The sequence below is a fragment of the Pinus tabuliformis genome, chromosome Q, assembly GCF_031772625.1.
Source record: "Pinus tabuliformis cultivar Carrire ecotype Pingquan chromosome Q, CPIR1, whole genome shotgun sequence".
In the NCBI taxonomy this organism is placed as follows: domain Eukaryota; kingdom Viridiplantae; phylum Streptophyta; class Pinopsida; order Pinales; family Pinaceae; genus Pinus; species Pinus tabuliformis.
The window spans coordinates 764780657-764792721 of NC_142296.1; positions in this window are offsets into that span (position 1 = coordinate 764780657).

Sequence of the window (12065 nt, forward strand, 5' to 3'; positions counted from 1 at the left end):
TATGGTAGAAGGTATGAGTAATAGCTCTCTGGATTTTGATTTCTGTGAAAATTGTGTATATGGGAAGCAGAATCGGGTGAGTTTCCCCTTTGGTAGTAAGAGGGCGAAACAGATATTAGAACTTGTGTACAGTGATATGTTTGGACCTGTGAAGGTTCCATCACTGGGTAAGTCTGTGTACTATGTATCATTAAAGATGACTTCTCAAGGAATACATGGATATATTTCCTTAAGAAGAAATTTGAAGCCTTTGACAGGTTTAAAGAATTTAAGGCTCTCGTGGAAAATCAGACAGAGAAGAAGATAAAGGTGGTAAGGACAGATAATGGTGGAGAGTTTTGCAGCAAGGAATTTGAAGAATTCTATAAGAAGTATGGTATAACATGACAGAAGACTACTTCATATACACCTCAGCAAAATGGAGTTGCAGAAAGAATGAATAAGACGTTGATGGAAAGGGCAAGAAGCATGCACAATGGTCCCAGGTTAGGACAGGAATTCTGGGCAGAGGCAGTGGATGCTGCATGTTACTTGCTCAACAGGTCACCTTCATCAGCGTTGGAGGATAAGACTCCACAAGAGGTATGGACTATTAGAAACCCTCTCTTTCACATTTGAGGGTATTTGGATGTGATGCATATGTACATGTTCCAAAGGAGAAACGAACCAAGTTGGATAGTAAATCTGAAAAGTGCATCTTTATTGGGTATAAGGATGGTTTAAAGGGTTATAAGTTTTGGAACCCAGTCACATGGAAGGTTGTGTATAGCCAAGATGTGGTGTTCAGAGAGGTAAAAGATGTTATTAAACATGAATTCCAACCAAAGGAACCTGAGAATATAGAGTTTGAGCTTAAGGAGGAAGAATCAGACTCTACAGCAAAGGAGGAATCAGAAGATGAAGAGCCACAAACTTCGGGTGTGAGAAGATCAGTTAGAGAAAGAAGGCAGCCAGAAAGGTATAGTCCATCTGCTTTCTGTTCAAATTTTGCTTTGTCTATTACTGATGATGATCCCAGAACTATGAAGGAAGTAGTAGATTCAGAGAATGTAAAACTCTGGAAAGAGGCCATGGTTGATGAAATGGCATCTTTGCACAAAAATGAGGCTTGGGATCTGGTGGAGTTGCCAGCTGGAAGGAAATTTATTAGCAGCAAACGGGTGTTCAAGAAGAAGACAAATGCAGAAGGAAAGGTGGAGAAATACAAATCTCAGTTGGTAGCAAAAGGTTATTCCCAGGTGCCGGGAATTTACTTTGGTGATATTTTTTCTCTTGTTGCCAAGGTAACTTCTATTAGATTACTTTTATCTGTTGCTGCTGCTTTTGATTTTGAGGTAGAACAGACGGATGTGAAGACAACATTTATTCACGGGGATCTGGAAGAGGAGATCTACATGAAGAAACCTAAAGGCTTTGCGGTGAAGGGTAAGAAAGAACTGGTATGTAAGTTAAAGAAGTCTCTGTATGGGTTAAAAAAATCACCAAGGATGTGGTATCAGAAATTTGATACATTTATACGGAGACTTGGCTTCACTAGAAGCAAAGCAGATCACTGTGTGTATTTTAAATTAATTGGTGGTCGTGTTATTTATCTGGTCTTGTATGTGGATGATATGTTGCGGGTTGGAAATGACAAAGAAATTATTCAAGATTTGAAGACCCAATTGTCCTCAAAATTCGACATGAAAGATCTTGGTGCTGCAAACTATATTTTGGGCATGGAAATTAAAAGAGATGGGACAAAGAGAAAGCTCTGGTAAAACCAGAGGAAGTATGTCGAGACAACATTGCAGAGGTTTAATATGCAGGATAGTAAACCGGTGAAGGTTCCTATTCCTGTAGGTGTGAGGTTATCTGTTGAACAGTGTCCCAAGACACAAGAAGAGGAAGAGGACATGTCCCGTGTTCCATATGCAAGTGCAGTCGATAGCCTGATGTATGCAATGGTCTATACTATACTAGAAATTGCACATGCAATGGGAGTATTGAGCAGGTTTATGTCAAAGCCAGGGAAGGAGCATTGGACAGTAGTGAAGTAGGTTTTCAGGTATTTGCATGGCACTAGTGATTATGGTTTGTGCTACCAAGGAAGACCAGGATTGGATAGAATGTTGGATATTCGTGGCTTTGTTGATGCAGACTGGGCTGGAGATCTGGATCAGAGAAGATCTAAAAGTGGCTATGTGTTTAACCTATTTGGAGGTGCAGTCAGTTCTATGAGTAAGAAAAAATCTGTAGTGACACTATCAACTACAGAGGCAGAATACATGGCAGCCACTCATGCAAGCAAGGAGGCAGTTTGGTTGCAAATATTGTGTTCAAGTATGGGGTTAGTACAGGGAGCTATAAGGATAGACTATGACAGCCAAAGTGCAATTTTCTTGGCAAAGAACCTTGCATACCATTCAAAGACAAAGCACATTGATGTTCAATATCACTTTGTGAGGGATATGATAGAAGACAAAAAGTTGTTGCTGGTAAAGGTGGACACTTTGAAGAATACTGCAGATGCATTGACAAAATCTATGAGCTCTGATAATTTCTCTTGGTGTAGAGAGACAATGGGCGTTTCAGGGTTAGAAAAATGACTAAGCTCTCTTGTGGCCCCCTGTGGAAAGAAAACAACAAGTGGGAGAATGTTGTGTTGTGATATATTATTTCCACGACTAGCCCACGTAGTTAACCGGGGGGTTAGAGGGGGGGTGGAGCCCCCCTTCGTTGCACCGATTGTGTAGTGGGGGGGAGGGGGGGGTCACAGGGGGTTTGAGGCGTACCCGTAACCCCACTTTATGGGGTCCGTGGCAGCACCCTGGAAAATTTTGGTTTTGGACCCTATGTTAGGATGGGCAGACCCACCTATGGTTTTTTGCATGATTTTCACACATGTTTTTGGACGCGATGGTTTTTGGTCCATGGTATTAGACGCGATGGTTTTTCGGTCCATGGTATTGGATGCTTTGGCATGTAGAAATATGTATTATAACATTGAAAGGAACATAATGAAAAATCAAGCTGGTAGTCCCGGTTTTGGGATCCAGGGGAAAATCTCTGTGTATATGTGTTTTATGTGTTATGCTCTCACATTGTTTATTTTATGTGTTTTAGAATTTGTATGCAGGTAATTTCTATATAGGGTTAAAACCTACAACCTTAAGCTCCATTTTCATACTTATTTCACCTGTTTTTATCCATTTTTTGGATTTAATGAGGAGGTTTTGGAAAAAACATTCACCCTTAGTCGACGCGATTTTTGGGCACAAAATACACCGATTAGGGGTTGCTAAAACTGTAAATTGTGATGTTGGCCATACTGTTATCAGGAAAACTAGTGTCTATACAGAGCTGCTAGTCCCACTAAGGCTAGTAGCTACCTTAGAAACAAACACACTAAAAACTACTTTCGTTTTCCTTTATGAGAAATAGAGAAGAGAAGAATAAGGAGACCAACCTCTGTCTTTCGCTTGGTTCCTTGCTTGATTCCTCTCTCTTCTGGTAGGTCTTTGCCACTCGCCTCCTTGTCTACCTGGCTTCAAGGAGTACCTGTAGAATCAAAGCAGCATAACACTATCCAAGAACATAGATCTATTATCATAAACAATATAGGATCAGATGTACATTGACCACACAAATGCATAAATCATCAATCATACAAGAATGTGGAGGAAAACTTGAATAGCTTTATTGATAATCAAGAAAGAGCAAAGAGGATTACAACCAATTGTTCTAACCCAGCATCATCCTCTCAGCAAGAAATCCCTTCTTCACCTCATGAAAAGCTTAGATCACCTAACACTATGATATTGCACCAAGAAACCAACAACACTTCCTTACAAGATACAAAATCCCAGCCTCTGGATCTCTAGGATGAGGGATCCATATATAGATGTCTGCAAGGGAGGTGAGTCAGCTTTTGAGATTTGATTAGTGTCTTCTCTCTGATAGTTCTTGATTCCACTTGGAGATTGATGATCTCTTACTCATCCCTGGTCGAATTCAGAGAAGCAAGTGTCACAAGAGAGGTTTCTGGAAGATTCCATGCTCCTCCACCTTGCGGATTGATCCTGCCATTTGACCCTTCTCGCCCATCGCACCCCATAGAAGGGTTTTTTGACATGCATTACACCTTCTGTGTGTATTTAGGTGGGATGCAACGCACTTTGCCTATGGAGCAGGTGAAATGGTCTAGTTTTGACCAGTTCTGAGTAGTTTTTCATGGAGAACTTCTGGGAGATGTTGTAATCAGTTGACCTTGTTCTTTTAGGGTTTGGAACAACACCTTTAGGGACTTAGGAGCCCTTCTTTTATGGACATTTATGCTTGGGGTTGTAGTGCCCAAAAATTTCTATAACAGTTGCCCACTAAAGCATGAGGTCGTTAATCTTTTGATGTCGGGTGAAATGCTTTATCATGAGGATCCGAAGTTTTTTCGAGCTGGAAGGCGACCTGTAATAAGATACAATATAATACATTATCTTCATATTATTTTCATGATCTAGCTGAGGCGGGCATTCCAATGCTTAGCTTTATAAATTCATTTTCATGTACATAGGATAGACAATCGTCTGAGTGTAGACTGATGATTCTGGTAGAGCCATCATCCCTTAGATTGGATGATTATCTGTGCAACAATGATGTATTTTTGATGTCTTTATTTTCCTGAATATATATCGCAGCCCGGATGGATGAAACTAGATATGGGGTCTTCAATCTCGCTCGATATTTACTCAAATTACAAGTCGATCCATGTGAGAGATGTTCTGGAGTCGAACATGGAAAGACATCGCCTGATTACAAGCCAATGATGTAAGCTGTTAACAGGCACGAGAGGAATCACCGATAATGATAATGATCCTCAAGGTACTGCAGTGCAATTCATGTGGTGTGAATAAGGGACTTTGTGTCGAACACCATGAAAAATCTTTCGGTCGAAGGCCATTGATGTAAACCTGTCGCTGGAAGTGAGAAACTTGCCAGTGAGGCATGCAAGCTTCAAAGTACTGAAAGGGTTGTTCCTAGATCGACTTCTTGGATAATGAGCTGATGTCGACAAGAAGCGATCTGTCATAGGAGGGCCTTAGTGAATCCCACATCAATGACACGGAACGGAGCAAATGATTTTAATGGAGGTGGAAACAATCTGGTGATATATGGTTCAGGGTGGTAGTCATGAAAGAATGGGGCGAAGATGTATTATAGTGGGTGAGACACAGGTGAATTCTTTGAGCGACTTGTCTTGAACATATTGGCAACACTGACATGATGGATTGGTAGCATTAACCCAAATGTGGATGGTGTGATGGAACCATGGTGATGTGACCAGTGAATGGAACAACCCAACCCGACTTGGATGCGGAGTGAAAGTGTCATGTTCAAGAGTGACTTGCTACCAACAAAGTTTCTTCAAGTTTTCTTCCCAATTTTTCCCCAGTCATTGCTGACCAGTACCTCTTTATTTTTGTCAAGCTTGAGGAGGATAACATATGCTTGTTCTATAATTTTCCCTTCGGGCAAACCCATCGCTATGTTTTAATGAGCCTAGCGATAGTGAAACTCGTTCTTGTCTGTTATGGACAAGTTTGTCGCTATTAGGTTTTAACGAGTTTACGACAAAGATAAATCGGTCCTTTTCAATTTTAGAGAGTCTGAAAGGGACGTAAAGGAAACTCCAGAAATCCTTTTTCATCATCTAATCCCTTAAGTCCGAAAAATATAAAATAATACAAAAGGGATGAATTTTATGTAATTTTAACGAGCTGAACAAAACAAGCGCTCAATCTTTTTGTGTAATAATCCCTCAGGTCCAAAAAGATTAAAATCTAAAGGAGGGACAGCACTTCCGGTCACTTTAACGAGCTGGAGAGGCCAATGGCTCGACAATCTTTTCATATTTTACGAGTCAGTTGAAAAGAGCTTAAAGGAGACTCGTTTTTTGAGGAACGAGTGATATAATCGGTAGCAACTGATTCGAGGTAAGGTTTGGAATTTTCCAATCACGACAGTATCACAAGGATGGCTAACAAGATCACTCTTTGCAGCTGTTCCTCAAAAGGGGTAATCAATCAAGTGGAGGTGAATGATCGGCCAATACAGAGTGGAGGTGATGAGCAGAACACGACCAAGGCTTCAAAGCCCGAAGTACTACATTCACGATGGTTATTTACCGGAAATTGGTTCATTTTTTAATGAGATTAAACGCTGGGGGAAACACTTGCTCATTGCTTATGTTTATTTTTTAACGAGCTTGAATTCCACGTTAAAACTGCTCGATCCAGTCGTATAATAAGGATGTCTCATCTAAGATGCCATTTTTAAGAAGCTTGCACCTTACAAACCTTTGCTTCGCATCCTTTCTTTATGCAAGTTAGGAAACGACCAATCCTACGAGTTTAAAGGGTTAGAGGACCTACAAATTTAAAAAATAAATGGTCGCTCTTTGCTTGCATGCCAAAAGGTTTGCATGCCCCCAGGTATAGCGAAAAATTTCCAGGTTACCAAGGATTGTTCCATCTGTGTCACAGACAAAACACTTCCTCGGTGATGTCTACCGAAATAGACAAAGGTGAGTGGCACAGACGCCTCCACTCACATAACTTTGACGAGGGAATCTTATTCCAGCCTAATCCCATTTTCCTAAACGGACAGGTGTGTCAGACTAGTCATATATCCTCCGCAGAAACCTACACTATACCCAAGGTTTTCCTGCCGAAGCAGACCAGGGTGCATGCCCACTGGGTTTCTGTCATGCCCTCCGAATCACTCGCGCTCATCAGGAGGACGGACTAGGGATTGATGAGACATTCCTTGCGTGAAAAGACCATTTAGGGTTGGTATATGACTATTTTCTATGTGTGAACCGGGGAATGAAAGCTGGTCTACGAGCTTGACCACTCTTCCTTCGTGCGGAAAATACATTACTCTAAAGAGTGAGGAGACAATGGCTCCCATGTAATAAATATAGTCTCGTCCAAGGAGTAGATTATAATCCAGGGGTCCTTGGACTACCATTACGTTCATGTGAACAGTTTTCCTTCTCAATGTTATCGGCACATTGGGAAGGATCCCTAACGGTCGACTGGTTCCTTTGTCAAAGCCTGTTAGATTTCTCATCTTAGGCAAAAGCGATGGCAAACCAAGCGCTTTCCAAGCAGTTGAGGAAAGGATACTCACAAAAGCCCCTTCATCTATGATGGTACCGACCATGACCATTCTATATATTTGAGCAATGATTCAGAACGGTACACTAGCCGGTAAACGGGATCTGCCTAGTAGATTCCAGTCAAAGGAAACAACTAGGTTGCTTGGAGGTGGGACCGAATAGACAGCTGGATACGACTCTGACGAACTTCCTTCCTGCGGTAAAGGAACGGGTAGACTTCCCCCATGTTCATTGGAGTCTGTGCTTACGAAGAGAATTTGAACGGTGTCGTTATTGTTTTCTTTGGTGACTGTATCATCTGAAGATGGACCTTCTGAAGGCAAGACCGGGTCAACTGCCGCCTCGACCTTTTGACTTTTGTCTGGTATGGATTTAGATGGTTTATCTTCAATGATAGACGCTTCGGCCAACCACAAGGGCGTGTCAGCCAGATTTTCAACTAGTGACGGACTCGGCAAGAGTTTCTTGTATCCAGGAGGAAGCCGTAACGGTGAAACCGGACGGTCGTCCAAAACTCTTTTAGCTTCATATAAGAAGGGACAACGGTGGACGGCATGATCGCCTTCACACAATTTACAAGGAAATTTATATTTTCCTTTTTGTCCAGGGGCTTCATTTTCACTAGTTGACGGTGTATGCTCAACATGATCGTCAGAGGTTGATGACACCGGCTTGTGCAAACGAGGAGACCAGTCCCTTAAGATCCGAGGGATGCAAGGACAATCTCGATGATAGTGGTCTCCTTTGCAAATGACACATGGCGATTTAGGCCTGGTTGGTGCAGTGTGTGGATTTTCGCTAGATGATGCTTGGTTGCCCCTTTTCGCCTTTGGCTCCTTCTTCTTCTTCTCAGTTACTTGATTTTGGGCTTTACCAGCTTCATCAAGCGAAGAGGAAGGAGGAGAGGAATAATTGGATGAAGTAGAGGGTTGGGGGGTAACTCTAATATGGTTTAGTTGCTAACTTGGCTGTTCAAGAATCACGGTATTTTGAATGACAGAAGTTGAGAAGAGCCATACGGGCAAGCCGATTGTCAATCCTGGAAGAGACAATGTGGCCATATGGGGTGCACCAACATCTCCTCAAGAGGAGAAGGGACTAGGATTTCCTCCAAGGGGAACTCCTTGGTTGGTGGACTCCATTTTCCTCAACTTAAGATCAACGTAGGAAAGGTGATGATTATTCCATTTAAAATAAATTTTAGACGCTTTGACACAACTTGTTTTTTCAATTTTTAAGAGTCGAGAAAAAACAAAAGATGACTCTAGTCGCCTTCGATTTTTAATGAGCCTGAAGTGACAAGTGCTCAGATGGACCTTTTCCATTAAGGAGTCTGAAAAGGAACGAAAGGGACTGCTTTGGAAATCTAGACAGAGGGATTAGCAAACCAATCACAAAACTGCAGAATACTTTTTACGGTATGGCAGTCAATCTTCCCGAATGCTGTGTTCAGTGCATTGCGATCGATAGGGCGGTAGACACGGCTTCCTATGTATAAAGGATAAAGCCTACTGTGGTCTCCCAAAATATACTCGACGGTACGTGGGAGCACAAGTCCGTACTGGCACTTATCGTCTCAACGTGGAGGAATCACCCAACAAACAGTGAAAATAACAGTTACCAGGCTTTACGACGCCGGAATACGTCTCTAGCCTAGACTTCTAGATGTTGTGCGTTAGGTTCCAAAGTGTTTTTAGATTAATTAAATTTATTTTATGGTTGATCTTGCTTAAGAAATTTTCCTTTCAGGTTCACTGCCTGATGTAGATGTACAATTCCTAAAATGCAATCTAAGATGATAAACAGACGTTTAATCTTATTTCTGCAATGAAAATCCTAGCTACTAAGGAAAGAGAGATGGCGTTCTTTCAACAAAGAGCACAGAGCACACACTATATGCACTGTCCTAAATCAAGCCAACAAATAGTCTAAATGCAAATGCACATGCATGTATTTGTTTTCAGCCTTCTTAATGTGTGAATGATAAAACGAAAGCTAAGCGCAAATCTGAATTATTTTCCAAAGCGACAATTACTAACAAGTTTCTTTTCAAAACAAAATGAGGACAATGACGACACTTTGTTATTTGGAATTGAAAACTTGCTTTCGACACTTGGAAAACTACTAACTCAAATCAAATACAAGAGTAACAATATAATCGACTATCAAGAACAATCAGATTCTCTTCTATGACTGAAAACGACACTTGCGACACTTTCAAATCAAGAAACGACAATACAATTACGCTACTTCTTTGTAAAGGAGAACTGAAAATGACTCAAAAATACATAAAAACATTTACAGTTATTTGCACAATGGAGGCGGAATAACAGTAAGGAAAGGGGTTTCAAATTGAGGTGTGCTGACTACAGGTAGCAAAACTCCTGAATAGAGCTGAAAAGAGTGAACACAGAAACCAAAATTTAGGAACAAGGCCTTGTCTGATCAGCGCACCTGTAACACAGTGAAACTAAAATGCAATGCACCTACTACACTCAGGAAGTGCGATGCATTTGAAGTTGACAGAACAGACAGTGCGCTAGACTAGGGACGAGACTTTGATTGGGTTCCGGGTCATAGTTTGCAGTTCAGTTTAGGGATTTAGGTCGAGCAAGTGGTAATCAGTAAATCAATCACAGGGGTAGATCCAAGGAGGTTACTAGAGCCACAACGAGGGCAATTAGAGAGCTTGTAAATCAATCGTTTAATTCATAAACAAAACCCGGAGATAGACTGAAGTAGCGTTGATCTACTTTGCACTTGCATAGCAAATGCAGTTCGAAGGCTAGCTGGCTTGACTTCAGGCTCTGTCTGTAAGTTTATAAAGTAAACAAATGTAGATGAACAAACAATCTACTCGCTCCCCAACGGAGTCGCCATTTTGTTATCGGGAAAACTAGTGTATATACAAAGCTACTAGTCCCACTAAGGCTGGTAGCTACCTTAGAAACAAACACACTAAAAACTACTTTCGTTTTCCTTTATGAGAAATAGATAAGAGAAGAATAAGGATACCAACCTCTGTCTTGCGCTTGGTTCCTTGCTTGATTCCTCTCTCTTCTGGTAGGTCTTTGCCACTCGCTTCCTTGTCCACTCGGCTTCAAGGAGTACCTATAGAATCAAAGCAGCATAACACTACCCAAGAACATAGATCTATTATCATAAACAATATAGGATCAGATGTACATTGACCACACAAATGCATAAATCATCAATCATACAAGAATGTGGAGGAAAACTTGAATAGATTTATTGATAATCAAGAAAGTGCAAAGAGGATTACAACCAATTGTTCTGACCCAACATCATCCTCTCAGCAAGAAAGCCCTTCTTCACCTCATGAAAAGCTTAGATCACCCAACACTCTGATATTGCACCAAGAAACCAACAGCACTTCCTTACAAGATACAAAATTCTAGCCTCTGGATCTCTGGGATGAGGGATCCATATATAGATGTCTGCAAGGGAGGTGAGTCAGCTTTTGAGATTTGATTAGTGTCTTCTCTCTGATAGTTCTTGATTCCACTTGGAGATTGATGATCTCTTACTCATCCCTGGTCGAATTCAGAGAGGCAAGTGTCACAGGAGAGGTTTCTGAAGATTCCATGCTCCTCCACCTTGCGGATTGACCCTGCCATTTGTCCCTTCTCTCCCATCGCACCCCATAGAAGGGTTTTTTGACATGCACCGCACCTACTGTGTGTATTTAGGTGGGATGCAACGCACTTTGCCTATGGAGCAGGTGAAATGGTCCAGTTTTGACCAGTTTTGAGTAGTTTTTCATGGAGAACTTCTGGGAAATGCTGTAATCAGTTGACCTTATTCTTTTAGGGGTTGGAACAACACCTTTATGGACTTAGGAGCCCTTGTTTTATGGACATTTATGCTTGGGGTTGCAGTGCCCAAAAATGTCTATAACACATACTATTTTTAGAACAGTCGCGCCAGTGCCGTGACCAAAAAATATTACATGTTTTTGCTCAATTTTACCATTTGAATCCAAATTTCTCTGGCCAAAGATGATTATTGACTTGATTATAGTGTTTTTGTAGGAAAAAAAATGTGAAAAATGGTGGATTGGAAGGAAGGCGAGCATGAGGATATTGACACTCAAGAAATGGCTGACCCAAATTGCTTGGATGCTTTGAGGAATTGTGGGATCCTCAAATTCTTCCTTACACGAGGTCTACAAGCTCAACCCGAATTTCTGTGGTATCTAATCAGTCGCTGGGATGTGAATCGGTAAATTTTCATCATTGGTGACCGAGAGCTCGAGTTGGAATCTTTAGACATTTATTTCATCACAGGACTGTCCCAAAGAGGGGAGCCCGTCAATCTATATGGGTCAAGGCTGATTGGGGCAAGTGTGACCATGCTACTTGCATAACATTTCCCAGAAGCACTCAAATAAAAAAGTGGCAAGATCGAGATTATGACTTTTCAGGATCTTGTGTTGAGAGTGTTACTGTCGACCATCAACAGAGTGGCTGGGTGCTAAACGCCGCATGAGACCAACAAGTCGAAGTTTCAGTATGCTATCAACTGCACGACGCCCATTATCTTCAACTGGGCAGAAGCTATGAAAGTCAACATGGAGCGCCAGCTATCTAAAGCTAAGGCGGGAAACTTGAAGCAGTTTTGCTACGGGTCTGTGCTAATTACCTTCTTCTTGGAGCGGGTTTCGTTGTTCCACTACCAACTGGCTGAGGTGGAACCGTCGATGCCACGAGACCCACGGATGGTCCGTTGGAGTTAGTTGATTCCTAGGATTACCAGGGGCCAAAAAATGTCCTATAAGCCTGCCTTTTTCTCGTGGATACGAGATAGCTGATCATAGCGGAGGATTGGCAATATAATGGTACCGAATTCTGTGAAGATTCAGATATGCCGCTCCTAGAGGGAGAGGATT